The 5415-nt window shown below is 46.7% G+C and overlaps 1 non-coding gene across 1 annotated transcript; it reads left to right on the top strand.

Moving 5' to 3' along the window:
• Window positions 1-825: 825 nt before the first annotated feature.
• On the top strand, window positions 826-932 carry LOC117801242. The gene has a single exon (XR_004623769.1). It is a non-coding gene; the product is annotated as a U6 spliceosomal RNA (small nuclear RNA).
• The last annotated feature ends 4483 nt before the right edge of the window (window positions 933-5415 follow it).

Genomic DNA, 5415 nt, shown 5'->3' with positions numbered 1-5415 from the left:
TTGAAAGCAGCAGCTGACTAAGAAGCCACGATAGGAGAGAATCACACCCAGCTCTGGCAGAGGGTGGACAGCTGTACGTCTGGACTCCCATGTGTCTCCATCCAGGATTGCAGAGGCAAGGTCCTCTCTCCCCCAGGGGGAGGAACCGTGATTTATTCCTTCATTCCACAGAAACTCACTGAACACCTGCAGGGTACCAGGCACTATTCTCCACACCACAGTGAAAAAGCAGACAAATAGGAACACCCCAACCCTTCCCGTCAGCTAGAGCAATACCATCCGCTACCTATGGAGGAAAGGGAAGTGGGGGGTGTCTTGGCAGGACATGGTCAGAGAGAATCCGAAACTCCTACTTCCTCTGTTATTCCTGGATCCACGGGACAGACTGATGGCAGTAACACACGCAGTAGGGGACACATCTGTTTCATCAATAAAGCTCTTACTATAAAGAGCAATGAGATTGCCCCCCCGGGTTCTGGTTTGTTCAGTTCAACACAACAAACATTTATGGGGTGCCGCCTATCCTCTGCTCCGAACAGGAGCCACAGAGATAAACATTTTGTTAGAAAAGCACTGCCCCTGCCCTCCGTAGAGTAAGATTGGCACATCCGTCCAATGTCCAATGCAGAAATTGCTGCCAGAGACCAGAGCCCTGCACAGATTCATGCAGAGGGTGGGGATCAGTTTCCCCACCAGCACAAAGTGGTGGCGATGCCAATCAGGGCAATGCAAAGCCGACCCAAACCAGCTCTGCAGCCCTCCCGTGACGGAGGGCTGATTTTCCACAAGGTAGAGGCTTTCGGATTTCACCTCTTGAGATGTACAGAGCTCTCCTCGGCAGCACATATACTGAAGCTGCAAGCACTCAGAGGAGATCAGCACGGCCCCTGGGCAAGGATGACACGCACATTCATGAAGCATCTCCCGTTTTTGTGACTAGGTTGAACACAGAGGAGATTTAAAGTAATGAAATACTCTTTATGAAACCATGATATTGGATACATGCCATGACACATTTGTCTAAACCCATAGAACGTACATCACCAGGAGTGGACCGCAACGTCAACTCTGGACTTGGGATGGTAATGATGTGTCAGTGGAGCTCTGCCTATTGTAAGAAAGGTCCCACTGTGGTGGGGGTGTGGATGATGGAGGAGGCTGTGGCTGTGTGTATTTGGGAAATCAATGCACCTTCTGCTCACTTTTGCTGTGAACCTAAAACTGCTCTTTAAAAAAATAAAGTCTTAAATTTTTTAAAAATGATTAACAAGAAGAAAGAAGTTCAGGCAGTAAAGCAGCTGAGTAAACTCCCTGGACCAACCAGACCCACATGAGACAGGCCCCTGAGCAGCTCTGCTGGGCGGAGGAAGTTCCAACAGGCCCAAGGGGCCGGGAGAGCCTCAGAGCCCTTCTCTTCCCATCTGGAGGGGGGCAAGGAGTGGAGACCAGGGTATCTGAGTCTAATCTCCTCCTTTTGTATTAATGCTGGCAAAAAATACACCTAAGTAATTTAGCTAGTTTACTATAATTTACTTTTTGATTTATTAATAATTAGGAGGGAAAATACCTCTGAACAAGGTTTCTTACATTGCAAATCTTTTTTTTTTTTTTTAATGAGTTCCTCTGATTTTTTTAATGTGTTCCTCCGCTAAGGAAAAACAAGGAATCCATTCCTTATTTAAGGTTCCTGTCTCTTCTGGTATTATGTTCTCCTGACAGTACTGCTGTTATCTTAAAAGTTTCTATTTTGTAAGAGAGAGTAAGTCAGGCACCTGGGTTGGTTAAGTGTCTGTCTTCGGCTCAGGTCATGATCCCAGGGTCCTGGGATCAAGTCCCACATCCGGCCCCAAGCTCAGCAGGCTGTCTGCTTCTCCTTCTCCCTCTGCCCCTTCCCCCTGCTCAAGCACGCGCGCGCTCTCTCTCGCTCTCTCAAATGAATAAATAAAATCTTAAAAAAGAAAAAAAAAGAAAGAGAATGAGTCATGTCCAAACCTGGACATCTTGGTGCGGAATCTCTGCTTCCGTCAGTATCTGTTCGCCTTGAGAAGTTACCTTCTTAAGCACAATCACGCTAGCTGTGTCTGTGTACTCAGCCACAGGATGCTGGGTATCATGTAGCAATTTGTACTGCGCCTTCAATCTGTTTGTGTTTTCCAGAAAGGATGAGGGCTGCTGGAGGCCTGCTGGGGGGAGGGGGCTTCCCTACCCCCACCCTCACGCAGCACTTGCAGGCTGGGGCTCAGCCGGATTGCCCACGAAGCACCTCTCCTCTGTTCAGACCCAGGGCAGACCTGCTCCCCCACCCCACCCGTGGCTTCCTGCTGCCTCATTCTCTGTGAATTTGTCTAGGAAAGAAAGTTCATCCGCTCAAACCCGTTTCTAAGTAGCATTTTAATCATGACGCTCTGCTAAGGGGTTTTGTTCCTTCCGACGCCTGGAGACATCACTGAAGTGTGGGCTTTGTCTACAAGCTCAGCACAGTGTCACTGCTGTCCTTGGCTAGAGCAACCAAGTCTATATTACAATTAATCCCGCAAGTGTTCTGGGATCAACGTGAAGGCTGGGTGGATTTTCGGTTTGTCTGCTTCTCTGGCTGGCTGGCTGATGGAGTGGTTTCACAGGTGTGGGAGGGCAGGAACCGCTTCCGGGCTTGCCCTTCCTCCTCGGCATTAATCAGAAAATTTTATACCAAGGCTAATGCCTTGGGAAGCAGTGAAGTTAGCTGTGGAAGGAAGCTGAATTAGTCCCTGGGCAGAATCGATAACACAAGAAAAAAGCAAAAAATAAAAATAAATAAACAGAAGGGCATCCAAAACTGCCTGCCATTCACCAGGGGATACAAATAAGGAAAAATTTTATTTAAAGCCAAAAAATCTTTTTTTTTTTTTTCTGTTTTTGAGTAAAGGTACTTTTCCTAGTTTTCAAAGTCTGAGTCATCCTTTTAATACACAAAAATTCAAGTTAGCCAGGTGAGATCAAAAAGATAAAATAATTCCCCACAAAGAACCAATGACTCCTTTCTCAGTCCCGGCAGCACTGTTTGCTCTTCCTGGGTCACGGACCCAGCACCATGTCTCCTACCTTATAGCCTTCACCTCCCTAGGCCCCCTTGAGGGCAGGGGGAACATCTTGACCTTCCTAGTACCCCAAGCTGGCACACATTGAGTGCTTGGGATGGGGTGCCAGCTGACTGGGTCATGGTTAAGGGTCCAAGCTCTGGAACTAAACAAGGGGGTTTGAGCCCCAGCTCTGTCCCATCCCAGTATGTGCTCCTAACCAAGTTACTTTAGCCTTGCTACACCTCCCTTTTCTCAAGAGGGGAAATTACAGTACCTGTGTTCCAGGATTTTCTTCAGAAGAAAATGAAAATCATCCTAGTACACGGTTACTGTGACTAAATCATGATGATTTAGACAGAAAAGTTCATCAATGCTAGTAAAACAATTTCTTATTTAGGAAGTGTTCAGGTAAAAGAAAACCTACTTTTTGGATGGCCCTTAGTGAAGATGGGAGTGTTCGGAGGTGGGTGTTGGGGAGAAACCACCGACTTGTCCAGGGTCATCAAGAAGGCTTTGAAGAACTGAGGTCTCGGGAGCTCTTAGTTGAAGGAAGAATCCACTGAGTTTGCCCAGAAGAGTCTTCCAGACAAGTAGGAGAATTTCAGAAAATTGTTCTGTGCCTCACTCTCAAGTTCTCTTCCCCTGAAAGCTCTTCTCAGAACAGCACCTCCCCGCTGACCTTGGAAGAGACGGACACTGCCAAGCAGGTACAGAGCTTGTCATGCAATCAGCTGCCACCAAGCCTTCCTCTAGGGTATCACTCATCCAGTCCCCTATGGGTGATGTGTCCTACAGGTGTACCTGGTTAACTTATTTTGCTCCAAGAGTTGTGCATCCATTGTACACCAGCTGCATGTCTAAGACTGTGATAACCATAATATTGCATATGTCAATGCTAAAATAAAACAAGCAGACCCACAAGTACATGGTCCTTAATATCTGAGTGATTGCCAGGGACAAAGAAAGGGTGGGTCTGAATTTGCTCTCAAACTCCCACAACCAGTTTAGGTCTGGAACCATCGGATGCTTTGAACCAAATCAGTTTAGGAGGTATGTTCATAGACACTATAAACTATTATCCTTAGAAGAAGATAAATGTCCATTTAAAACTCTTTTAAAAATTGGAAATAGTAACTATTTGATACAACAAGCCTAGAGCAGCCATGAAAATAAGCTCTGGTCCACATGTCTGTCTCTAAGATAGCAAAACAAAGAATCTGAGATCTGGACCACTGATTCATTGTGCCCATTTTACAGCTAGGAAAATGAAAACCCTGAGAAATCAAATGGCTTGTGCACACACACACACACACACACACTCCACATAAACTTCTCTCTCTTAGTGAAAGGAGTAGGCGCCCCTTTTTCACGACCACTTTTGATTTTAAGACTTGGCTATTTCACATGGCCTTGAAACCCAGTACACCTTGCTCTTGGATTAACTGAACTATTTGAACTAAAGGCTTAACTTGTTCTTAATCTTCTTTTTGAAATGCTGACTTAAAGAATTAGTGCCTTGCCCAACAGGTCACAGGCACAGAAGGAAGCAAGGAGCACGCATGCTCCCTTCTTTAGTGCCACAAAGTTCCTAGTCAGAGATCCGGGACCAGATTTTCATGGAGCCTAGGTCAGATCCAGCATACCAAAGTTAGAGACCAAAGCAGAGGCAGAGATAAGTGGAGGCTATCTGGAGAGGCACCAGATACCATCAGGAGAGAGCGTGGTAGCCTGAGCTGAGGCTGTGCTGCAGGAAGCCACTCTCTGGGGTAATTCAGCATGGGTGCAACTCTCTGTGGGAGACCCTCAAAAGGGCATCTTTCCCACACCTGGTGTTCTTGGTGCCCATCCCTGCCTGATGGTGTGATAACCATCCCTACCCCGCTGGGCTAAACAGCAACTGCAAACCAGAGTCTGTGAAGACTGCCTGGTAGCATTAGAGTCATATTGCCAGTTATAAGACAACCTGTCTGCCCCATGTAGAAAGAGGCATAGTGACTTCCTGGGGTATGGGACAAAGTGCTGACACACGCCGAAGTACGTCTTGGAGTGTTCCGAGGAGGCTGCAGGGAACCTGGGGTTCATGTCACATGGTCAGATCCAGACCCTTCTCTATTACAAAACACAGAGCTCTCCCTATCTTCCCGCAGAATTCCCCAATATCGCACATGCTGTCTCACTCAAATCCTCTGTGGTGTTTCTGTCTTGTGGACGCCCTTAATGATTATTAGAACCTGACTGCCAAATGATACAAATGTGTCCAATGAGAAGGAGAAGAGTCCACAGTGATTTTTCCTGGGATCAGCTTCTATTACGGGTTCTCAGATACCATCCAAATTTTTCCAAGATTCTTTAAAGG

The sequence above is a fragment of the Ailuropoda melanoleuca genome, chromosome 2 (assembly GCF_002007445.2).
Source record: "Ailuropoda melanoleuca isolate Jingjing chromosome 2, ASM200744v2, whole genome shotgun sequence".
Lineage (NCBI taxonomy): Eukaryota > Metazoa > Chordata > Mammalia > Carnivora > Ursidae > Ailuropoda > Ailuropoda melanoleuca.
Note: the sequence above shows the minus strand (reverse complement) of the source record. Positions and strands in the feature narration are given on the sequence as shown.